The 26,621-nt window shown below is 46.9% G+C and overlaps 1 long non-coding RNA gene across 1 annotated transcript in view; it reads left to right on the forward strand.

The window, feature by feature from the left end:
* The first annotated feature begins 4,732 nt into the window (after positions 1-4,732).
* The window catches only part of LOC140394348 (uncharacterized), a 155,770-nt gene continuing 133,881 nt past the window's right edge, over positions 4,733-26,621 (forward strand). The window contains exon 1 of the long non-coding RNA XR_011935852.1: positions 4,733-5,159. This is a non-coding gene — a long non-coding RNA (uncharacterized lncRNA). The remainder of the gene's footprint in view (positions 5,160-26,621) is intronic.

The raw sequence follows: 26,621 nt of genomic DNA on the forward strand, positions 1-26,621 counted from the left end.
AGCATTGGAAAGGGTGCAGAGGAGATTTATCAGAATGTTGCCTGGTATGGAGGGAAGATCTTCTGAGGAAAGGCTGAGGGACTTGAGGCTGTTTTCATTAGAGAGAAGGTTAAGAGGTGACTTAATTGAGGCATACAAGATGATCCGAGGATTGGATAGGGTGGACAGTGAGAGTCTTCTTCCTCGGATGGTGACGTCTAGCACGAGGGGACATAGCTTTAAGTTGAGGGGAGATAGATATAAGACAGATGTCAGAGGTAAGTTCTTTACTCAGAGAGTAGTAAGGGTGTGGAATGCCCTGCCTGCAACAGTAGTGGACTCGCCATCACTAAGGGCATTCAAATGGTCATTGGATAGACATATGGATGATAAGGGAATAGTGTAGATGGGCTTTAGAGTGGTTTCACAGATCGGCGCAACATTGAGGGCCGAAGGGCCTGTACTGCGCTGTAATGTTCTATGATGTCAGAGGTTGGGGGGAAGCTGAGCTCACTTCTGCTTTTGGTTTCAGTTTGAGAGAGCAGCTGGGAGTGTCTGTGTATTTAGCTGAGAGCTGCAGGAAGAAAAGCAAGGTGCTGGAGCTGAAGTCAACCAAGCTGATATATCTCTGCCATCCAACAGAAAATATATATTAACTGTGACCTGGTCTGTTACTGTTTTTTTTGAAGGTGAAGTCTTGTGGGTGTAAAAAGGGACAGTTTGAAGGATTGGGTAGTGTTGTATTATTTTTGGGGTTATCCTTGAAGTAAGGGTGTTAAGAGATCCAATGTTTATTTAAAAAGTTAATTTGAGTTCATGGAATAAACATTGTTTTGTTTAAAAACCCACATGTCCATAATTGTAATACTACACCTGGGGAACAAGCCGTGTGCTTCAAAAGCAGCAATCCATTAAAGGGAGAGGTGGGTTGAATTCCATGATACATTTTGGGGTTCTGAAAACACCTCGCCCAAAACAACAGTAAGAAGTCTTACAACACCAGGTTAAAGTTCAACAGGTTTGTTTTGAATCACCAGCTTTCGGAGCACTGCTCCTTCCTCAGGTGAATGTTAACAATGTTAGTTGGGGGATAATTATTGGTTCCAGGATGCTGGGGAGAACTCCTTACTCCTCTTCAAATAGGGATCAATAGTGTTCACCCGGGACGATAGTTGGTGCCTTTGTTTTACATCTCATCCAAAAGATGACACCTCAGACAGTGCACCACTCCCTCAGTACTGCACTGGAGCACTCCCGTGGGATGTGAAGCCACAGTCTTCTGGATGTGCCATCTTAGCGATGTTGGTGCCTCTTGGCAAGTCTTTCTGTGCTCCCCATTGAACCAGATTGGTCTCTCAGATTAATGTCTTGGGACCTCCCTGAAGTGGCTGAGTGCACTGGACATAAATGGTTATTATGTGCCCTGGCGACATCCAGGTTGCAGTGCTGAAGTCCTGTCTACCAGCTCCAGCTGACTACCTTGCCAAGCTGATGTAACTGCCACTATGAACACTGGCATCATGCCTAGATCTTCAGACATGGCACTAAGAGAAATCCCAAAAAAATGTTTTGCAGGATTGCAGTAACCTGATGTAGATTTTCAAAAATTTTTTAAGGATTTCCATTTGTGGGACAGATCAGGAGAATTCAGGCGAAACATATTTACGTGCAAGTAATAAAAACAGAAAATGCTGGGGAAACTCAGAAGGTTTGGCAGCATCTTCTTCAGAGCTCTGAAGAAGTCACACGGAATCGAAACATTAATAGTTTCTCTTTCCACAGATGCTGCCTGACCTGCTGGGTTTTCCAGCATTTTCTGTTTTTATTTCCGATTTCCAACCGCGTAATTTTGCTTTTACCGCAGAGCAGTCGAGGTGAATAACATGGATGAGTTTATGGGGAAATTAAACATATGAGGAAGGAAGGAATAGGTCAATAGATAGGGATGAAATGGAGTAGATGTGGTGCAAACAAACCAAAAAAACTCCTTTCAAAAGGGGTTGGGTGGACTGTCAAGTTCACTTGAGCAGGCAGAGCTGGGTTTAAACCAAATCATGCAAGCCCTGAAGTGGCAGGTGAGTTATGTAGAAAGCTTGGAGCCATAACTGAGCCATTAACCTGACGATACAGCTGCAGGGTGGCTGGGTTGGACTGGAGTCACGGCGCCTGCTTCTGCAGGAGGAACTCAGATCCTGTTTGTGTAGTGGGAATCCAGCCCTCAACTCTCCCATTGGAAGAGAGTGAAACGCGTACGTGTACAAAAAAACAGAGCCTGCGGAGCAGACACTCTTGGTAACAGATCCCAAGTCCATTCACATTCCGTTTTATTATTTCTCGGCATCTTTCATCCGTATATTCTCCGGGTATATTTACCCGCAGGTATGTAAAAACATAATTTGTAAACCATCGACACTGTTTTAAAAGATGCACTTAGACCCAGATATTATCGATTATCATTGCGGTTAACTTGTGTCTGCACCTGTCTATCAATTGCTTTGAACCTTTTAAACTCCGCGTTAACTGTTGCCGTTGAATGGTGAGGGGGCAAGTGCAGCGTTATTTAAAACTGGTTTAAGTTAATTTGAAATGAAGATGCAAGGTGCTTGTTTGGTTTTGCATCCTAGGGTAATGATTAAAATATTTTGAAATTAGGGAATAATGTATTGGCCGGGGGTGGGGGGCTGCAATGCAGACGTATAGAGCTAAGAAACAATATTTTAATTTTGAAAATGCCATTTCTGGTCTATTTGGGGTTGGCGACCCTGCAGATAAGTTGGAGGGGACTTTCTAAATGCTTCCCTTTTACTAAAAGGAGGGGGTCCTTTTTCTAAATGCTATCTCGCCTTTTACTGGGTTACTGGGGGAATGGGGATTACTGGGGGATAGGGGGTTACTGGCGGATGGGAGGTTACTGGGGGATGGGGCTAACTGCGGGAATGGGGATTACTGGGGGATGGGGGGTTACTGGGGGATGGGGATTTCTGGGGGATGGGGGTTACTGGGGGATGGGGTTACTGGGGGATGGGGCTAACTGCGGGAATGGGGATTACTGGGGGATGGGAGGTTACTGGGGGATGGGGGTTACTGGGGGATGGGGCTAACTGCGGGAGTGGGGATTACTGGGGGATGGGAGGTTACTGGGGGATGGGGGGATTACTGGGGGATGGGGGGTTACTGGGGGATGGGGGGCTAACTGCGGGAGTGGGGATTACTGGGGGATGGGGGATTACTGGGGGATGGGAAGGTTACTGGGGGTTACTGGGGGATGGGGGGTTACTGGGGGATGGGGGGTTACTGGGGGATGGGGGGCTAACTGCGGGAGTGGGGGTTACTGGGGGATGGGAGGGTTACTGGGGGTTGGGGGTTACTGGGGGATGGGGGGTTACTGGGGGTTGGGGGTTACTGGGGGATGGGGGGTTACTGGGGGATGGGGGGCTAACTGCGGGAGTGGGGGTTACTGGGGGATGGGAGGGTTACTGGGGGTTGGGGGTTACTGGGGGATGGGGGGCTAACTGCGGGAGTGGGGGTTACTGGGGGATGGGAGGGTTACTGGGGGTTGGGGGTTACTGGGGGATGGGAGGGTTACTGGGGGATGGGAGGGTTACTGGGGGATGGGGGGTTACTGGGGGATGGGGGGCTAACTGCGGGAGTGGGGGTTACTGGGGGATGGGAGGGTTACTGGGGGTTGGGGGTTACTGGGGGATGGGGGGCTAACTGCGGGAGTGGGGGTTACTGGGGGATGGGAGGGTTACTGGGGGTTACTGGCGGATGGGAGGTTACTGGGGGATGGGGATTGGGCGGGGGTGGGGTGCACCTTCAGAAGGTAGGTGCAGGTTCGATGGGCCAAAAGCCCTCCTCCTGCACTGTAGGGGGTCTGTGAAAACACTGCGGGATGGTGGAAATGTGAAATAAAAACAGAAAATGCTGGGAAAACTCAGCAGGTCGGGCAAAGTGCAGGGTTTATCCAACATTTTCTGTCCTTTTTCTGTTTTCTATGTTGTCTGGAGAAAGCCAGGTTAATAGTGATTTAAAACTCTGAATGGTTAACTTTATTTTGCAGCACAGGTACCAATCGGTATTTATTTTGTATTTTATTTTTTGGGTTTGGGTGGGGAAGCAGGTTCCTGGGCAGTTCCCGCCGGCCGCACCGGACGATGCATCTTCGGCGGAGAAGTGGCGTAAAGGAGCAGTGAGCGCGAGGATGAAGTCCAAGATGCCTTTTCCCCCGCCGCCGCCGCCGTCGCCCTCCCCCTCGGACATGAAGGGCAAGTTCAGCGGAGCCGGAGCGGGGACGGAGCTGCACCTGGACGTCGAGGCCACGTGCTACCAGGGGCGGAGCAGGCGGCCGCCGCGTCCCCGCGGGGCGCGCGAGCGCGGCGGCGGCGCGGTAGGTGGCGCGGGCCGGCGCCGGGCGAACGCGCCCAGCGCGCGCGAGCGCAACCTGCGGCGGATAGAGAGCAACGAGCGCGAGCGGCAGCGCATGCACAACCTCAACAACGCCTTCCAGGCGCTGAGGGAAGTCATCCCCCATGTGGAGGCGGACCGGAAGCTGTCCAAGATCGAGACCCTCACCCTGGCCAAGAACTACATCGAGTCGCTCACCTCCACCATCCTGTGCATGAGCAAGGAGCACGCACCGGCGCTCGGCCTGGCCCCGCCCGGCGACGCCAACGGCTCCGGCCCGCCCTCGCGCCCCCTCCGCAACCGCCAGCGCCGCGTGCCGCCCCGCCCCCAGGACGACGCCATCCGCGCGTGAAGGGAACGACTGGCTCCCAGCCCCGCCCCTCAACTGCCTTCCAAACCCGCAGTTGGAGTTCAGCCCGTCGAATCTTCCGGAAGAAGGGTGGGCTGCTTTTTGTTTGGCCAACTTTCTCCGTGCTGCCAGTGTGAAACCGATGGGAGGGACTTTCACTCCCGGACCTTCTCCAAGACTCTCCCAGCTGTGCCCTCTATGTTGGAGGAACCCACACACTGCGCCTCTCCGGCAGATGTTCTGCTCACACCAGAGACTCCGCTATGACACAGGGCAGGTCTCAGATGAGAGAAAGTTGTATGGCAGCTGACCGATGGACTGTGAGGCTGATGGACACCGCGGAGCTGTGGCAGTGGACCCAATATTGGCCAGAGTGGACACAATGGTGTGAAAGGTTTTATCCAGAACTGGAGGGGATTGTAGAAAGGTACCAATGTTTGTGCTTGTCCACTTGGAAGATCAGGCAACAAATCTGACTTTTTTTTTTACATTACTGTAATGTTTTCTCTCGATGTGTATTTTTATTTGTGTTTTATTTGAATATTTAGTTTGGACATTTTTCTAATTTATAAGCGATGCAGTGTGTATGGTAGATAATGCCCCTACAACCAGTGCAGGTAGTTAAGGCGCTCAAACCTCTAATCCCGACAAGATTCAACCCTTGCACGCTACTACTTAGAACACGGGATTCTACAGTGCAGAAGGAGGCCATTCAGCCCATTGGGTCTGCACCGATCCTCTGGAAGAACAAGGCCTACACCCCCACCCAACTTTCGAACACTAAGGGTGCAATTTAGCATGGCCAATCCACTTAACCTGCACATCTATGGACTGTGGGAAGAAACCGGAGCACCCAGAGGAAACCCCACATACACAGTGAGAAAAATGCAAACTCCACCCAAGGCCAAAATTGAACCCGGGTCGCTGGCACTGTGAAGCAGCAGTGCTAAGCACTATACCACCTTGCCTTGTGGTTCAACTCATACTGAATCATAAACTGGGCTTGGGAGCCTCCTTCTGTTTACTAAGTGAAGGCCCGGTCTTCTCAACCTTGCCCCCCGCCTGAGGGGTGGTGATCCTCAGGTTAAATCACCACCAGTTAGCTCTCCCCCTCAAAGGGGAAAGCAACCTATGGTCATCTGGGACTGTGGCTACTTTATCTTTTACCTTTACTAAGCCAACAACACGGTAAACATGAGAAGCTGCTATTTCTGGTGAAATGTTTCTTGCAAAGATATCACTAGAAATGCTGTATTATCGTGGTACAGCTAATAGTTTTCCTCCTGGGCTGCTTAACATCTAAATTATAGGTGAGGTCCTAAAGCTGTCAGTGGAGAACTAAACCAGAGCGATTATAAATGATTGCGTAAAACTGTTATATCTGTTAGAAGTGCACAGCGGCCTGGAGCAAACCATTTATCGTGTATCTGGGAAGTTGTCATTTAAAGGGACTGCTCAAAGATTTCTGGCCTCCTTCAGCTCTAAGCTTTAATCTTTCTCACCTCAGTACGTTAGCCAGAGGGAGAGTGGACTTGTCAGAGATCCTTCTCACTGGTCTGCTCTGAACATGACCAAATCAGCTACCCACAGGGTTGCTGTGCCTGCCTTCTGAAGTGTTGCACAGAACTGGATGGCTCTGGAGAAGTAATTCACCGTCAGTGGGCATCTCAACATGTTCAAGTGTATTATTGATAAGGCAAAACAGACCAAAATTTAGTTTCACTTTAGTATAGATATGAGCTCAAATAGATGGTGTGTAATAGTAATGGCCTCTTACAGAACATCTACCTGCAGCGGGGATTAGTTTAGATGCCAGAGTCCAGTGCTGTTCTTCTGTTCTGTCACAAAATAGTCCTGGCACTTCATCTGTGCAGAGCGACATGCCTAGTCAAAACCTCAGATAGAATTTACTGATAGTTCTGAAACATTTTGATCAAATTAAATAGAAGCTCCCCATTGCCTGGGTTATTTTCTGATAATCAGCACCAGATTATCACTGAGCATAAATGACAATTGGTAATCTGTTAACTGGGTTGGATAGTCTGGGCATTAACATCCATTATGGTCTCAGGAGTTAAATTGACAGTTTATGTCATCTCGTATTTAGATCACCATTTCAAGTCTTGCAGTTTAAGAATTTCATTAGGAACCCATTAGGTGACCAGTAATTGCTACCTTCTTTTGCACTTGCAATTTCCTATGGCCAATTGGAAATTATGAGCAGAATGGTACATGACAAGGCAGACTGTCCCAAGACAACCTGTACGATGGATCGATTCTAGTTCCTAGGTGCTGTGCTCTGGTCTGGAGTTGATTTATTCCAGAATTATACTTCAGAAGATTAATGGGCAGGGTGATTTTGAAATTACCTGTGCTAAATTTTTTTGAAAAGCAAAATTTCTGTATTATTTTGCGGGCCCACAGAAATTTCCCTCAGCATCACTGACACCTGTATAAGTGGCCAGAATTTATTTTCTTTCAGCCTGTGATACCCCAAAGATTGTGCAGGAACTGTGTGCTGTGCATTGCCACAAAATGTTGTAACATTTACCTGAACTAATGAGATGCTTGGCATCAGGTAGATCTGTTACATGTGTGCAATGGGTAAAGTAACATTTAAAAAAAGACCTTTTAAAGTACTGACATTTAATATTTTTTACCTGAAGACTTTGGGTGAAATTCTGCCATTTTGAGATTAAGCACAGTGGCGGGCAGGTCCATTGATACCTGTCCTGCCAACCAGAATAGCAGGATCCCACGCCAGATTCAGCACCTGGAACCTCATTAATTATGCACAAGCGCGTTTCCCTCTAACTCTCCTGGCGGGCCGGCAGCTGATTTGTCCACCCACCCTCAGCTGGCGGGTTCAAAGGTAGCAGCGCCAAATTAAACACCGGTCCAGCACACTCATATGACTCTCTCCGGCCCACCTGTCTTCACCAGACAGTGCAGGCTAATAACAACCCAGAATAAAAAGTCCAGCAGCCTCAAGAAATCTGTTGGTTTATTCAACCACCCTCCCCATGAGCCCATCACTTGCGAGGTGCCCATGCCCCACTACCCACCACATCTGGAGTCTTCATTTGTTCCCCTCCAGTAAACGATGAGGTATCCTTTTGACCCCCTTGTAACTTTTCCGTGAAGCCTTGTCAGGGTCTAGCTTCCCTCCTCTAGGTCTTCCCTCTGCCTGCCGTTGTTCAACTTCTTTATCCAACTCCTCGCCCCTTCATGTGCCATTGTTAGTGCTCACACACACCCAAGTTTGCACAGCCCTCCTCCCACATTGCCCTCCCCTTATCTTCGTTAGGCCACATCCCCCTCACTCCCCCAGCTTCACCTTGCACTGCATTCCCGGTTGTACCTGGATCTCTGTTGTGGTGGTGACGAATGTGATATAAAATAGTTACTTTAGAGATATTAGTTAATGTAATGTAGAAGATAGGCCAGTTTAATTCTGGTTAGTTCACAGACAAAGGATTTCAGACCGCATGAAAAAGCAGGAAGAGGTGTGTCCACCAAAGTGATGCTGAGTAATAGGGGCCAGAGGAAGGGATTGGAAGTGAGCCAATCAGAATAGATCAAACAGGTCAGGAGGGACATAGGATGACCTATGGGCGTCGAGTATGTGAAACTTGATGCCATTTGAATGTATCAGTACAGAGCTCTTTGTCTTAAAGCCTCACTTGATTCCGGAGGTACAGAGAGCAGAGGTGATCTGTACTACTGTGAACTGAGAAAGACTTGCAAGTCTAATAAAATAACTAATGCTGTACCTGCAAATCCATCTCGACTTTTATTGAGGCCACACTGACGGGTAAAGAAACTGAGGATTTAATAGTGGCAGCATGTGTCCTGCAGCACAGTGCGGTCCAGCTAGACATTGCTGTATGGCACTAGGGTGGGATGGAGACCCCTGTATCCCTCAACCCCAGGCACACTACTGAACCGACTCAGTGACATAGGAGGATCCATGAATCCAGCAGCGTGGTGCTGTCCATGAAGACCAGCTCAACATGGAGATGGAGGGCAGGAACTAGTCTGCCGCGCAGAGTGGTGAAAGCACATCAGGAGCAGTGCAGTTCTATGACAGAAAGTTGCTGCTCTCATCCCAAAGTCTCTGGCAAACTGAGGATCTTCTTGTGTACGCCACTCATTAGCAATCGGGTTTGTGCCGATGTAATTTCCCGCTGGCATATCACAGGTTTGAAAGGCCTGACAGCGATTGAGGACTCTGGGTCTGCACTCGTTGGAGTTTAGAAGGATGAGAGGGGATCTTATTGAAACTTACCGGATACTGTGAGCCCTAGATATAGTGAACGTGGAGAGGATGTTTCCACTCGTAGGAAAATCTAGAACCAAAGGACACAACCTCAGTGGAGGACTCACCAACATTAAGGGCATTTAAATGGTCATTGGATAAACATATGGATGATAATGGAATAGTGTAGATGGGCTTAAGATTGGTTTCACAGGTCGGTGCAACATCGAGGACCGAAGGGCCTGTACTGCGCTGTAATGTTCTATTGTTCAGACTGAAGGGACAATTCTTTAAAACTGAGATGAGGAGGAATTTCTTCAGCCAGAGGGTGGTGAATCTGTGGAACTCATTTCCACAGAAGGTTGTGAAGGCCAAATTACTGAGTGTCTTTAAGACAGGATAGGTTCTTGATTAATAAGGGGATCAATGGTTAAGGGGAGAAGGCAGGAGAATGGGGATGACAAATATATGGTTGAATGGCGGAGCAGACTCAATTAGCCAAACACTGGAAGAACCCAGGTTAGTGGTACTTGTTACATGGCTTGAGAAGCTAGTGAACCACCTCTCATTCACATATGGATGTCAAGACACCATTCCATGTTTTCTTTGCACAACCACCCTGTAAACTATTTGACCTGGGATGTGGACCGAGCTGAAATCGAAAGCTCTCTCTTCATTCTCCAAGGTAAGAAATATAAAGGAATATTACTGAGATGCAGGGTTATTCCAGCTTCCTTACTTAAGGTAAAAGAGCCCAGTTAAGATGAAACTCTGATGGGGACTATAGTTTCCCTACCCTACTTCCAGTAGGGCAGACATTGCCTATACTTGTAATTGAAATCAGGAGCTTACCCATCACTCCAGATGCTTCACTTTACAATCTCTCTGTAAGTAGTGCCGGAATAAGATATTTATAGGGATTGTGGTTCTCATCATAGTTAGTAACACAGAATTAAAATTCCTTCCCTTCCTGACATACACTTATTAACTCCAGCCCCTTCCATCCTCAGTTGGCTGAACCAGCCTGAAACTTTTGGGCACCTGTTCCCCAATCAAGGCGTTTCTTGCAGCTCGACTCAATTTCTCAAATGTTTCCTGTTGCTGATCTCTGATTTTGTGACCTGCATCAATTCCAATTTTTCCAAATCGCAGCTATCCATTTGCTGCCTGGACTCAGTCCTTGCTGACCCACCATAACTTTGTCTTCCTATGCATTGAATTGAAAAGTCTTCATTCCTACTGTCAAATCCCTCAGTGACCTTTCCCTCAGATTCACCAGAATGATAGATTTATAGAATGGTTACTGCACAGAAGGTGGCCGTTCAGCCCATCATGATTATGCTGGCTCTGCAGGAGGAATTCACCTAGTCCCACTCCCTCACCTTTTCCCTATAGCGCTGTAAAAACTTCCAATTGAGATGATAATCCAATTATCTTTCCAAAACCACAATTGAATCTGGTAGCAGTTTGCCGATGCTTCGTTTGCCAAACAACTTATATCGGTGTCCTCTGGTTCTTGATCTTTCCACCAATGGGAACCAGTTTCTCCCTATCTACTCTGTCCAGACCGCTCATTATTTTGAACACCTCTATCTTTTAAAAAAAATATATATTTATTAAAGTTTTTTAACACAATTTTTCTCCCTTACAAACAATAACCCCCCCCCCGTAACAAAAAAAAATGAGAAATCGCGCAGAGCAAGATATATACATGGCAAAATGATATATTTACACAGCTTTGTACACTGGCCCTCACCCGTACGTACAAGTTTCCCCAACCCTTCGTGTTATCTCTTGCTCATCCACCCTCCCAGGCAGTCCCCCCTTTACCCCCCCTCCCAGGACGTCCCCTCCACCCCCCCTAAGGTTGCTGCTGACCGACCTTCCTCTAACGCTCCACGAGATAATCTAGGAACGGTTGCCACCGCCTGTAGAACCCCTGCGCAGCCCCTCTCAAGGCGAACTTAATCCTCTCCAACTTTATGAACCCAGCCATATCATTTATCCAGGCCTCCAGGCTGGGGGGCTTCGCCTCCTTCCACATTCGCCGGACTACTAGGGACGCAAAGGCCAGAATGCCGGCCTCTTTCACCTCATGCACTCCCGGTTCGTCCACTACTCCAAATATTGCTAGCCCCCAGCTTGACTTGACCCAGACTTTCACCACCTGAGATATTGCTCCTGCCACTCCTCTCCAGAACCCCTCCAGTGCCGGGCATGACCAAAACATATTGACATGGTTCGCCGGGCTCCCTGAGCACCTTCCACATCTGTCCTCTACCCCAAAGAACCTATTCAACCTCGCCCCCGTTAAGTGCGCTCTGTGGACCACCTTAAATTGTATCAGGCTGAGCCTGGCACACGAGGAGGAGGAATTTGAACGCCTCTATCAAATCTCCTCCCACCTCTTGAAGGAGGCCCTAGCATCTCCAATTTATCTATATAACCAAAGTTCCTCATCCCTGGAACAATTCTTATGATTTTTTTTCTGCATCCTTGCTAGCTTCTTCACATCCTTCTTCAAATAGCTTCACCACCAACTAATTTAATCCTCTTGCGTCATGAATGTAGAAAGTTTGTATTTTCAGGCTTCCAAGCTATTCCAAGATTATATACAAAGCCACACTTTTTTCCCACTGCGCGTGAAAGATTAAATTGGTAATAGTACGACTCATTGCCCAAATTCTTGGATTTTAATTTTATTTGGATTTTATTTTTTTGGCTTGATACAAAAAAGCCGAACCAGAGCTTCAGTGGATGTCAGATGAAAAAAACCCTCTGCAGACAAAATGAGTCAGTAACAATGCAATCAGAATGAGAGAGTCTCTGGAGTGGAGATGTACAACAGCAGGGCTTAAAGGGTTAAATTATGAAGATAGAATCATAGAATTTAAAGTACAGAAGGAGGCCATTCGGCACATCGAGTCTGCACCGGCCCTTGGAAAGAGCACCCTACTTAAGCCCACACCTCCACCCTATCCCCGTAACCCAGTAATACCACCTAAACCTTTTTGGACACTAAGGGCAATTTAACATGGCCTATCCACCTAACCTGCACATCTTTGGACTGTGGTTGCAAAAACTTGGCACGTTATCCCTCAAGTTTAGAAACTTGGAGGCTAATCTAATCAAGGTATTTAAAATAATAAATTCCATTAGGGTAGATACAGAGAAACTGTTTTCTCCAGTGGGGAATCTAGAACCAGGGACATAATCTTAAAATTAGCACAAGGCCATTTAAGGAAGCTCATTTTCATATAGGGAGTGGTGGAAAATTGGAACTCTTCCCCAAAAAGGCTGTGGGTCATTTGAAGTTCTCATTAATAGATGATTGTTACGTAGGGTATCAAGGGATATAGAGAAAAAGTGGATAAATGGAGGCGAGGTATAGATTAGCTATGAAAGACAGAACAGGCAGAATGGCCTCTTTTTCCTCTGCTCCTAATTTATCACATTTTCTACATTTAAGGGTGCAATGTAAATAATGGGAGGTACCTTTTTAAAATAAATTTAGAGTACGCAATTTTTTCCCCAATTAAGAGGTAATTTAGCGTGGCCAATCCACCTACCCTGCACATCTTTGGATTGTGGGGGTGAGGCCCACACAGACACAGGGAGAATGTGCAAATTCCACACGGACAGTGACCCAGGGCCGGGATCGAACCCGGGTCCTCGGCGTTGTGAGGCAGCAGTGCTAATCACTGTGCCGCCCTGAGTTTATTACCTTTGCTACAATTCAACAGACACTGAAGCTAGCATTGCGTGGTAGTGGATGTGGACAGATCGGTCCAGGTATTTTGCTTCCCATTGAGACTCCAGAGGAGAAATTGAATATAATTCCATTGAGACCCAATGAATTCCTACAGTGCAGAAGGAGACCATACGGCCTATTGAGTCTGCACCGACCCTCCAAAAGAGCACCACCAACAAGGCCCCCCCCCCCCCCCTTAATCCTGGAACCCCACCTAACCTGCACATCTCTGCCTGGAAGGATGGCCACAAGGAGTTGCTGGATTCACTCTTATTGACTTCGGGAGCTTTTGAACAAAGCTGCCTGTTCTCACTCTGGCAGAATACACAGGAATAGCCGTAGGGGTGAGAGGAGGTGCTGGGCTGAACATGTCCATTAACAAAAGGCAGTGACGCCAGCTACAACTTTCTACCTCACGGGTACAAAAACTCAGGTTGGTGAGTGTCACTGCTGTCAGTGATTCGAAAGCGTTAAAACAACACTGACCTCAGAGGTCGTGATGGAACTGGTTTTGTTCACGAAAGTCGTTAAAGAAAATCACGCTGCAGTTTCTATGAAGCAGGGCTTGTCAGTGTGCCCTTGGGTTAAAAATAAAACCAAGGACGATAGTTTCCTTGCTTAATGCAAAGCTGATAAAGAATTCTGATTGCCAAGCTGCACCAGTGTTCGAGAATATACATTTAATCGGTGCTTTTATAAAGTAAATGGTAGTGCTGAGCATAGGTGCGGGGAGGCTGCAAATTCCAGTCCCAGTGACCATATTGATAACACAGCAGAAAAGAAATAACTTGCATTTACATATCACCTTCCATCACCCCAGGAGGTCCCAAAGTGCTTTAAAATCAATAAGGTGCCTTTCCAAGTGTTGCAGGAAAAATGACAACCAATTTGCGCACATCAGGCTCCCACAGGAAGTAACAGAATAAATAGCCACATCATCGGACTTTTTTAAGATGTTGGTTGAAATATAAATATTGTCCAGGACACAGGAGAATTCCTGCCCATTTTTGAACTAACGGCAAGCATTTGAGGGGGCAGACAGGGCCTCAGTTTATGAGAAAGGCAGCACCTCTGACAACACGGCACTCCCTCAGTGCCGTGTTGGGGAGTATCAGTTTGGGGTGAAGTGTCTGGAGTGGGACTTCAACCCACAATTTTTAGAGGTGAGAGTGAGACCCACTCGGGCAAAGCTGACACCTTGCGTCTTCCAGCAGGAGTGCAGGCCAATCCGAGAGGTGAGTGTTTGTCAGAAGCACCTGGATATTGCTGGGTAGGGAGAATAGGGCTGCCAATGCTGGTGTGTGCTTCTGAAATTCGGGTGCAGGCGTGCTGTTGGGAGGTTCGTCTGTTTTAACCCACGAGTGCTTGGTGCAGTTTAAAAGGGCGGTGCAATCCTACCTTCAGCCCAAAGAAAGAAATGGAGGTTTGAGACAGGTGCGGTACTACAGAAAAAAATATTGACCCCATCTTTGATGCATGATGTTGGCCACAGCATTTAACAATATCCCGCGCACGGCGCTCCATTAGTGTGGCATTCACTGCTTCAAACACTCCTGTACTGTATTCATTCTAAACTTTCTAAGTAGCAACAGATTTCCAACTTTCAAACGATCTACCGTATATTCAAATCCCCCAATGTACACATCTTATATTTTTGCATAAATGATGGCATTTAACTAAAAAACACAAAAAACGAAGTACAACATTTGAATGTACAGGAAGATTTTTGAAAGTATTTACATTTAATGATTACTTGAAAATATTTAGATAGCTATGAAAAGAAGTTGGGGGCTGGAGATAATATATTTTTTATTTCTAAATGAGTATTCTAAGATTGAGGTACAGCAGCTGTATTAAAACACAACTCCACTTACTGGCTGTAAAGTAGCATCGGCCTCGCATATCCAGAAGTGCAGTTCTGCTGCCAGATCACAATGTGACCCTGTGGTACACCACAGTAGTAAGAGTTTGAAACCCCTTTCTGTCAGGCCTACGTACCAGGTGACACACATGGAGGTGTAACTCCAGCAGGCAGGAGTTTAGGTGTGTTTTCAGCAATCTTTTGTTTGTTTCTCTCCACCTGCCTCCTCAGTTATTTTGTTCGAGAAGTGGCGGCCTCTGCAATCCTTCTCCAAACAGATTTGCCTTTCATGATGCGCCTTGGTCTGACCCCACCGGCCCTGCTGTCTGTCACCATCTCAGTGTCTGCGGCATGTCTGCACCCGGGGCCCCAGAACCAGAACATTCCAACAGCAACTTTATTTAAGCTGCTGTGTGAGTGTAAGACATCTCAAGGTGCTGGCCAGATGCACCATCGGTCAACCTTTAATACAGCTACAGCCATGGCCACCAAGAACAGCGCGATTAAAATCAGGGCTGCACAAGTGGCCACAAGCAGGCCAGAGGAGTGGAAGTCTGCAGATATCTCGGAGGATGGTAGGACTGGAGGAGTTTACAGAGATAGGGCGGTGGCGAGGCTATGGAGGGATTTTTAAACATAAAATGTTATTTTTTTAACGGAACTGAATGGCAACAGGACACCGGCCCAAACATATGTGAGGCATGTGGTATTGTTGCACACTTTGTGTTGCTGGAAGTTCATTTGTAAAGGAACTCCAGTTCCCCCTTACCCTTGCTGCAGCTGTTCTACATGTTGTTGAAAAGCAAAATACTGTGGATCCTGGAAATCTGAAATAAAAACAGGTCAGGACGTGCCTGTGGAGAGGGACAGAGTTAACATTTCATATCATTGGCCAGGATTGTTCACTCGCCACAGATACCACATTTTGCACATCTATTCCTGTGCAAGATGCTGGAAGTGCTTTGTCCTGATTACTATGTAGAGAGGGTAAATCATCAACACATTTTGTGCAAGTGATCCTGTGAATTACACATTGCAATTCTTTCCTCCACATATCTCGAAGTGGTTTAATTTTTTTTAATGCAACGGGTCCAAGTGTGTTTTTAAGATGTAATGTCTGTACTTTGATAGGTGAATGAAACATGGTACAATAGTTTCCTTTTACACTTTGTACAGTTTTAAAACCGAAGATGACATTTAAAAGCATTTCACTCCGCGTTTCATGAGGCAATTGTGATTTAAAACAAGAGATGTTAAATAATAATTTTGTTCTGTCATTTATAAACTGGTTTCCCGAAAGTGGGAAGAAGAACTAGGGGAGGAGATAGAGGAGGGTATGTGGGCTGATGCCCTAAGCAGGGTAAATTCCTCTTCCTCATGCGCCAGGCTTAGCCTGATTCAATTTAAGGTGCTACATAGAGCACACATAACGGGAGCAAGATTGAGCAGGTTCTTTGGAGTGGAGGACAAATGTGGGAGGTGTGGTGGGAGCCCGGCAAACCACGCACATATGTTTTGGGCATGCCCGGCACTGGAAGGGTATTGGAAGGGAGTGACGGGAGTGATTTTGCGGGTGGTGAAGGCCCGGGTCAAACCAGGCTGGGGGTTAGCTCTATTTGGAGTTGCGGAAGAGCCGGGAGTGCAGGAGGCGAAAGAGGCCGACGTTGTGGCCTTTGCGTCCCTAGTAGCCCGGCGCAGGATCCTACTCATGTGGAAGGAGGCGAAACCCCCCCGGACTGGAGGCCTGGGTAAATGATATGGCGGGGTTCATTAAACTGGAGCAGATAAAGTTTGCCCTGAGAGGATCGGCTCAAGGGTTCACCAGGCGGTGGCAGCCATTTCTCGACTACCTAGGGGAACGTTAGAGGGAAGACAGATGACCAGCAGCAGCAACCCAGGGGGGGGGGGGGGGGAGGAGGGTTAGTTTAGGTCAAAGATAAAGGGGTTTTGTTACTTGTGTATTGTTTAAAATTTCTGTATTGTTATTGTTGCGTTTGCTTTGTAAGAGGGGAAAAATTGTTGTTTGGGAAAAAAATTTCAATAAAACATTTATAAAAAAAAACAAAAAACAAAAAAAATAAATAAACTGGTTTCCTGACATGATATTAAGATTAAAGAAATTAAATTATTTTTGTGTGTCGACAATAATTACTGAAAAGCAATTTTATTCCAGATTGGTTCCTAAACATGCAGAAAATGGTTCGAATCATTTGCAGACACACTTTAATCATTGCATTTTACAGCATAGGAGGCCGTTTGGCCCATCGAGGCCTGCTAGCTCTGTGAAGGAGCTGTCAGTTAGTCTCGCTCCCCTGCTTTTTCCTCATTCACCTGCAGGTTTTCCCCCTCTGGAAGCATTTATCCAATTTCCTTTAGAAAATTACTACGGAATCTCCTTCACTGCCATTTCATGCAGCACCTTCTAACTCACAATGTCCTGCATATCAAAATATCCTCCAGTTCCTAAACCTGCGACTTCTGCTTCCCCATCCTCAGACCAGTGGAAACAATTCCTCCTCATTATTGCGCTTCAATCTCCCCTTAACCTTTGATATTCTATGACATTGAAATTTGTCTTCACAATGGCCACTGATTTGTAGCCTCTTAACATTAGGAACCAAGAGAAAAATATTTATATCCTGATTCGCATGGCTTCGGGTCAACCCAAAGCACCTTCTAGCCCATTAAGTACAGTTTGAAATGTCGTCACTGTTGAAATGGAGGAATACAGCAACCACTTTGAGCCCACGGTCTTCCACAAGCCGCAATGTTCAGATAATTCCGTTTCAATGATGTTGGTTGAGGGATAAATATTGGCCAAATCACCACGTCGAGCCTCAAAACAGAGCCAACAGTTATTTTATGCCCACCTTGATATAACATCTCTGCTGAGAGTCAGCGCTACTCTGCAGTGTCAGTCCTGGTTTTTATTCCTAAGTCACTTGAACTCAGAGCCTCCTCACCCAAGAGTCGCAAGTGTTACCGACTGAGTCACGATCGCATCCACACAATACATCTTGCAGCAGCGTGAGTTGTCACACATTCCCCTCCATGGCAAACTCAAAAGGTTTGGCCTCTCCGTTAATGGAAGATATCAGGAAGAGGCAAAGCTTTTTCCCCAACATGAAAAGGCTGCAAAAAGAAACCCACAGCGAACAGTTTGCTGCACCCAGAGAATAGAAAGCGGGGGTGGGGGGGTGGGGGTGGAGAGAGAAACAATATTCTTCAATGGGGGGGGGGGGGGGGGGAAGAGAAGAGATGGACCTAGAGCAACATCAGTAAACCCTGTTTGCAGACAAACTGAAGTGAATTGCACCCGTCACTTCTGATCACTCTCCCGTGTGAAATGGATGCAGATTTGGCCATTTCAGAAAGATTGGAAACAGAACCCCAATCAGACTGGCAGAATTGCTACTCTGCAACAGAAACAGAAAATACTGGACAATCTCAGCAGGTCTGACAGCATCTGTGCAGAGAAAAGGGAGCTGACGGTTCGAGTCTGGATGACTCTTCATCAAAACTTTGACAAAGAGTCATCCAGACCTGAACCGTTAGCTCCCTTTTCTCTGCACAGATGCTGTCAGACCTGCTGCGATTGTTCAGCATTTTGAGTTTTGTTTCAGATTCCAACATCCGCAGTAATTTACTTTAATACTCTGCAATAGGCTTACCATTTACATTATAATTGGTGAATTAAAATAACTATCACCCCCTCATCAATTGAGAGATGCAGATAATTTTCACATGGACTAGCACCTCGAGGAGAAAAACATTGTGGAAGATTTTTTTTGGACTAAAAGATGACAAACATTTATCCCCGAATGAGTTTAACTCTCTCTCTCTCCGCCTCCCCTAATCCCCCAGCTTTAGGACAGGTTGAAGAAAATGCAACCTCAAGTTTCTTCTCCGTTATTTCTCCAAGTGCTGGTTTGGCGCGCACCATTGTAAATTTCCAAACTGCTGTAAAATCGTTTCAGTTAGTTCCACAAAGGTTAAACAGCGATCAAACGCTGCAGTCAAAGTTGGCGCCTTTTAACCAAAAAATGACAAAATTCACACAAAAAATGCAACTGAAATTATTTCCACCCAGAGTTCCAATTCTTCAAGAATGTCAAAATCTCAGTCATCTTAAAAGAATAATTCAATGCAATTTAAATCAAAATCAGGCTGTAGATGTATTTAGGCTATTGGCAGTATGATATCGGAGCAAGAAACTTACTTAGTAACAGAAACGTTGGCAGACACTGGTGATGCAGCGTTGGAGTGTGGCTAACGGAGCTATTATGTTAAAGTTAATTATTATCAACGTTAAAGTAAGCCAGCACTGCAGGAGAACAGAAAGTCTTGCAAATATTTAGGAACAGTAGATGAGATTACAGCTGTTATTGTGTAAAAAACCTATTTAACTCTTTCCAGGCACAATGGGAAGCTTTTACATTTGACTCTGTTCCTCAGGGCCTCTGGTAATTTTGTAATGTTCTGAAAGGCCATCCCTGCTCAGTCTCATGGCTCACATGTATGTTAATATGGGCAGGGTAATGTAGGTTATGTGATACTGGCGCACTTGCATCTATAACCCAACGCAACTTGTTGGTACACCATGTGGCACCTTTAAAATAGCACAGTATCCCAAAGCACTTCACGGAAGCTTAACCAGACAAATTTGACACACAGCCATATAGGAGATATTTAGACAGATCAAAGAGGTTTTTAAGGAGTGTCTTGTGGGCAGCACGGTAGCACAGTTGCTTCACAGCTCCAGGGTCCCAGGTTCGATTCCCAACTTGGGTCACTGTCTGTGTGGAGTCTGCACCTTCTCCCCATGTCTGTGTGGGTTTCCTCTGGGTGCTCCGGTTTCCTCCCACAGTCCAAAGATGTGCAGGTTTGGTGGATTGGCCATGCTAAATTGCCCTTAGTGTCCAAAAAGGTTAGGTGGGGTTACTGAGCTACGGGGATCGGTTGAAAGTGGGGGCTTAAATGGGGTGCTCTTTCCAAGGGCTGGTGCAGACTCGATGGGCCAAATGACCTTCTGCACTCTAAATTCTATGAAAGAGGGAGGGTGGCACGGTGGTGCAGTGGTTAGCACAGCTGCCTCACAGCGCCGAGAATCCGTGTTCGATCCCAGCCCAGAGTCACTGTCCACGTGGAGTTTGCACATTCTCCCCATGTCTGTGTGAGTTTCACCCCCACAACCCAAAATGATGTGCAGGGTAGGTGAATTGGTCACGCTAAATTTCCCCTTAATTGGAAAAAAAATATTTGGGTACTCTAAATTTATTTTTAAAAAGAAAGAGATAGCGAGGGTGCAGAGTGGAAATTTCAGAGCACAGAGCCCAGGCAGCTGAAAGCAAGACTATGGTTGGTGGAGTGGTGAAAGTTGAGGATGAGCAGGAGGCCAGAATTAGATGAGTGGAGAGATCTCAGAGGATTGGAGGGATGTTAAGAGTGATTGGGAGGGACGAGGCCACGCAGGGACCTGAAGTAAGGATGAGAATTTTACACTTGAGGTGTTGCTGGGCTGGGAAAAGTCAGAGAGCACAAGGCTGGCGTGCGATGTGGATTAGGATATGGCCAGCTTTGGGGAGTTTTGGAAAGGAGTGCGGAGAAAAACATTTGCAAGGTAGAAAAAGGCACCAAACACACATGGAGATTTAAGAATCACATCCCTTAACATGTTGAATGCTTTTATTGGTATCAAATATGAGAGTAGATGTGTTTGATACGTTGGTTGATCTAGCAACTGGGATGTGTTTTACTATTGAGACAACAGAACTGAATGATTAGAACTCATTTTTAAAACATAGAATAGAATAGAGAAAAGTCATTCAATAATGGGCTAGAAGATTTAAGACTATGTCACAACAAATTATTAAAATATGCTGTCTTACAATCTGCACATGGCCCAATAATTTAATCTTATATAATTCAGTCTCTCTGACGATATATAAACACACAGGAACAGACTGACTGGTCCTTCTAACCCCGTCACATTTTGGCTGAAGCATCTTTGATGTGCAATCGCTTCCAAACTTCCAACCCCGTTTCCCCCTCCCCCATCTTCTATCGCACCCCAATGCACATGTTGGTGGCATTTCATATAATTATATCCAGTGGGGCAGTGAGATAAACTTTTACATTGCTGATTTTAAAAGCCCTCAAGTGGCCGATTACACCACCCCAAAACCTAGGTAACCATCCTGGAGAAAAACAATGAGAGAAAAAAGAAATTGCATTTATTTAGCACCTGTCACAACCTCAGGACATAACAAAGTGTCTCACAGTCAGTAAAGTACACTTTAGAACCGTAGTCACTGTGGTAGTGAAAGTGTCAATTTGATAATGGCCAGATAATCTGTTTTAGTGATGTTGCTGAGGGGTAAATATTGCTTCGGATACAAGGGAGAATTAACCTGCCCTTCTTAAATAGTGTAATAGGGTCTTTTACACTCACCTGAGAGAACAGAAATAATGTACCCATAAAATAATCTAGCAGAATATACATCTTAATTCATATGGGTGTATATTACAAAATATATACAATACTATTATTGTAAAATAAAATACTTTTACAAAACATGACTTAACTTCTTAACTGAAAGCAAGCACCTCAGGCAATGCAGCACCCCCTTACCGCTGCATCTTTCATAGTCTAGTACTCCTTCACTGCTGCCCCTCTGACGGTGCAATGCTCCCTCAGTACTGCTTCTTTGATAGTGCAGCGTGTCCTCAGTGCTGCCTTTATGATAGTGCAATGCTCCCACAACACTGCTACACCTACAATGCAGTGCTCCACCCCCCCACCCAATACAGCCCCAATAGTATCATAGAATCATAGAAAAGTTACAGCACAGAAGGAGGTAATTCAGCCCATCTTATCCATGCCAGCCTGAGGACACCCAGGTGCCCTTTCTAAATCCCAGCTTCCTATCCCTGGTCCAGAGCTCTGGTTCTTACAGCACTTAAGGTGCAGATCCAGGTAGTTTATTGTTTTGAAAAAATGTATTCAACATTTTTACAACAAATAAACCCAACCCCAAACATCCTCCCCCCGCCCCCCCAAATCACTTCATGGCAACTAGATCTCCAAAATATAAGACAGACAAGCTGACCTCCACCCCAACAGGACCCGCCTGCGTGCAATCAACAAGACATAGGTTAAAACATCTGCCCCCACTCCCGTCTGCAACGCTGAATATGGCCCCCAGGGAACCCAGCTCCAATTCCACGTGTAGAACCTCTGACATGGTGCTGAAAAACAATCTCCAAAATTTCTACAACTTCGGCCAGGATTGGAACATATGGTCATGATTGGCTGGGCCCTTCCCACACCGCTCACAGCTATCCTCCACCTCCTCAAACAACTGGCTCATCCTCACCTTTGTTAAGTGCACCCTGTGCACCACTTTTAATTGAATCAACCTCAGCCTCGTGCGAGAGGTTGAGGCATTGACCCGTCACAGCACTTCACACCATAATCCTTTCTCCAACACCATCCCCAACTCTTCTTCTCACTTGGCCTTAATTCCTTCCACAGACTCCTTGTCCTCCTCCATGATCCTGCCATAGATCGCCAAAATGACCGCACTCTCCAGGCCCCCCACCGACAGCACCTCCTCCAACAAAGAGGAGGACGGTACCACCGGAAAGTTCGGGAAGATCTTTCTTTTGTTTTAAATTTTAGAGTACCCAATTCATTTTTTCCAATTAAGGGGCAATTTTGCGTGGCCAATCCACCTACCCTGCACATCTTTGGGTTGTGGTGGTGAAACCCACGCAAATATGGGGAGAATATGCAAACTCCACACAGACAGTGGCTCAGAGCCGGGATCGAACCTTGGACCTCGGTGCCGTGAGGCAGTGGTGCTAACCACTGAGGCAGTGGTGCTAACCACTGCGCCACCGTGCTGCACTTTGGGAAGACCTTTCTTGCGAAATTCCGCACCTGCATATACCCAAATCCTCCTCATGCTGGAGCCCATACTTCATTCCCAACATCTCCCAAGCTTGTGAAACACTCCTCCCAAAGCAGATACTTCATCTCTTTCACCCCTTTCTCCTCCCGTCCCCGGAACCTCGCATCCATACTCCCTGGCTCAAACCCATGATTCCCTCTTATTGGCATCATTCTCGAACCTGCCCTCAACTTGAAGTGCTTTTTTTTTATTCGTTCATGGGACGTGGGCGGTGCAGGCTGTTCTACATTTGTTGCCCATCCCTAATTGCCCTTGAGGGGGCAGTTAAGAGTCAACCACATTGCTGTGGGTCTGGAGTCACATGTAGGCCAGGTAAGGAAGTCAGATTTCCTTCCCTAAAGGACACTAGGCTGTTGGGATTGCTCCCAAATCTTCAGCATGGCTACGACCACAGGACTACCCGAGAACTTCCCCAAGGCGAACGATAGATGCGCCGTTGCCAGCACCCGCTACCCCAAAAGAACCCGCCTCCCATCTGAACCCATAAAGTCTCCGTCTGTCTACTCCAGCCCCGCACCTTTTCCGCATTCGCCGCCCATTAATAGTGTAATAATTTGGAACGACCAAACCCCCCAACTGCTGCCACCTTAGAGCACCGCCTTCCTTATCCTTGCTATCTTCCCTGCCCACACAAACGATGAGACAGTCTGCCCACCTTTCGAAAGAATGACTTTGGTAAAAAGACCATCAGATACTGGAACCGAAACAGGAACCTTGGCAGAATGTTAATTTTTACTGCATGCACCCGGCCTGCCAGCGACAAAGGGAGACTATCCCATCGCACCAAGTCCTCCTTCACCCACCCCACCATGCTTGTGAAATTAAGCTTACAAAGCCGTGCCCAGTCCCGCGCCTCCTGCACCCCCAAATACCTAAAATGAGTTGCTGCTACCCCTCCAGTCCTGCCACCCCTCCACTCCACACCACCAAATACTTGCTCTTCCCTAAATTTAACTTATACCCCCAAAATGCCCCACATTTCCTTAGCAACCCGATTATGTTCCTCACCGATGAGCTCAGGTCCAAGATGTACTGCAGCAGATCATTCACGAGCAGAGACACCCTATGCACCCCCCCCCTCACTATCCCTTTCCATATGTCCGAACGCCTCAACGCAATGGCCAAGGGCTCTATCACCAACGCGGCCAGAAGAGGGGACATGGGGCATCCCTGCCTCGATCCCCAAAATAGTGGAAAGTACCCCAAATTCATATCGTTCATTGTTGCTCCTTTTAGCCTTAGTCTATTGGCTCTGATTACGTCACCTTTGCTCACGAGTCGCCAGGTATCTATGATACCGCCACGTGGTTCAAGTTCAGGTTATGATTAATAATACAGCACACCGCTTAGTAAGGATTAAAACGGTCATTTATTATATATGAGCAATATTAATACCCTAATACTACTTTCTATATAATAAACCTATCACTACTGGCCAATACTTAACTTTGGAAGAGCCCCCCAGGTCAGGGAAACGAATGGCTTGTTCAATCAGATCTGGCCCGCGGTATTCAAAAGGCTGCTACAGGTCGGTGGCTCGGTGTCTCTACCGGATAGCGATCGCTGGATTCAAACCTACAGTTGCCGGTTGCTGGTCTTGCGAAGGTCTCGAGCAGGCGAAGAGGAGAGAGAGAGAGATCTGAACTTGGCCCCTCACTTTTATAGGGCCCAGGGGCTTCCCGCCTCCCGGGGCGGCCCTTGGCCCTGAGTCCCAAGTGATTGGATTTGTTCCCAATCCCTGGGGTCGATGTATCCAATGGTGAGGCGATTCCTCGATCGGGTGGTGGTCGTTCACCTGTCTTTGTTTCGGCCACTGCAGGCGCCGACAGGTCTGGCCCGGTATTCAATTGCTAATATGTTGCAATTGTTCCCGGGGATAGCCGATTTAACTGCAGATGTCTGGATAGATGGGCTGCAAACAGTCCTGAATGTAACTGCAAATACCTGGGTTGATGGGCTGTTGATAGCCCTGAGTATCGATTTGGGCTAACTTCCCCAGAGCCGAATATGCAATACTGTCTGCAGCTGCCTGCTTGTGTCTTGTTAGCTGCTTTTCCCAGCAGTCTTTCGGGTTAGCCATTTCAAACTGGGTTTTGGCCAGATTAATCGGAACGCAGCCATTTTACGTGGCTACATTCCCGCCTTGTGATCCTAACGCGAAGCGTGAAGGATCACAAATTTTGTCCTCTTCGTTCCCTGACCGGGGTGGGGGGGGGTGGGGGGGTGGGGAGGGGGCACCTCCTACATGGCCACTACTCTGATCCTAGCTATGCACAAAAATTTACCTAAACAATTCTTGAGGGCGCTGTGTCAGGCAGGGGCATGTATCTAAAAAAAATAAACTGGGAACCTCTAATTTTACCTAAACAACTCTTCAAGCATTATACAATCTTATCTCTCTAAACATACAATAACAATCACAACATTTAATATACTCTTTCCTGGCTTGGCAGTCAAGCTCAGGATCATACATTTCCATAAATTTTCTTTTTATTTACAGGAAAAACCGCCAGTGCATGTTTTATTATTCATATGTCGCGGGGGTCTGGGGTCTGGTCATAGCCGAATATCGGGGATCGGATCCGATAGACCGGGGTTCGAGCGCGGTACGCTCTCCTTTTCCACTTGCGGAGGCGCATGGTCTGTACTGCACAACTGAGTATAGCCAATGCCAACAGTGCCTCAATGATGTACGATAAGGAGTACCAAGTTATGAACTTGGCACACCAGGATAATGCAGCATGGTTGGTGACTGGGCCCTCGGTACTACTGAGCCGTGAAGTGTTAACAGTAAAGGGGTTTGGAGTGATGGGGTCCGCGTTCCCGCGCAACCAAAAGTCCAGCACAAACATGTTGAGCACGAAGAAAGGAGTCCTCATGGCTGTCTTCTTTCTTTCCTTTTCCTGTGTTCGCTGGTTTTCTCCGGACTTGGAGCTTCTGGAGTGCTGTAAGACAAGCGTAATGCGTGTAAATACTTCGGTTTAATATCTGGTGTGTTAGTGTGTCGGTCCTTCTTGGGGCCAATTAAACCCTTATAATTGGTCACAGTATGTGACTCTCCCCCCATTTTTTTTTTCAAAACAAATTTTTGGACACGGCACACTTCCCAATGGTGGACCAGTGCTAGGTTTATCATCCAAATGTTCCAGGATGTAAATAGCATGTGGCAGCAACCCAAAGGTTGCCTAAATAAAATAAACTGTTTTTGAAAGAAAAGTTCGAATGAGGTGCGTGTGGGCCGCGACGGGTAAGACTTGGGTGGAGTCCCCGGGTAGGACGGCTACCAATACTGTATCTTCCCTACCCGAGTGTGTTTGACCAACGGGGGGGGGGGGGGGGGGGGGGGTCCCCAGGCAGGGCGGGTCTCACGCCGTTTCTCCACTGCCTGAGCGACCAAAGAACGGACAAAAATGTAGTCATCATGGTGGGGTTACTGTTCTGATTCTACCATCAAATCAGAAGAGTAGCTACGATCGGGCGTCTGGTCTGGTGACCACGTATCTGTGGACAAGTTGGTACCGCTGAACAAGCGTCTGGCTTGTCCGTTTGGAAAAGAGCTACAAAGTTCAGGTGAATGGGCGTGGGGCGGTGAGAAAATTCTCCTGTAGGACGAACAACATTTAACAAACAGACAGACAACATAAAACATTCTGCAGGTTCCATCAGGAAGGACAACACTTTTCACCAAGTGTCTCCTTTAAATCATCATGTGGACACCTCAGTTCTCGGTCACTATGGGCTCTGCCTTTTTCTTATTGAGAGTGCCTGTCGGTTGGGCACTCTGTGGTTTTTTAGGGCCATTGCATTCTTTAGCAAAATGTCCCAACTGTCCGCAATTGTAGCACTCTTGCGGTTTGGCTAGGGGGCTGTTCTTTCCCTCGTTTACCCAGGCGGGGTTGTGGATAGTGGTTCTTACTGCCTGCACGTCTGCGGCGGCTTGGTTTTCCTCGGGGGTTCTAGTTGCTGATTTGCCGTGAGCCGCTTGTTCCCAAACGGGGAACAATCTTTTGACCACCCACTTCTCATTATGAGCCTCCTCCGAGGGG

This window comes from Scyliorhinus torazame, chromosome 17 (genome assembly GCF_047496885.1).
Source record: "Scyliorhinus torazame isolate Kashiwa2021f chromosome 17, sScyTor2.1, whole genome shotgun sequence".
Taxonomy (NCBI): Eukaryota; Metazoa; Chordata; class Chondrichthyes; order Carcharhiniformes; family Scyliorhinidae; genus Scyliorhinus; species Scyliorhinus torazame.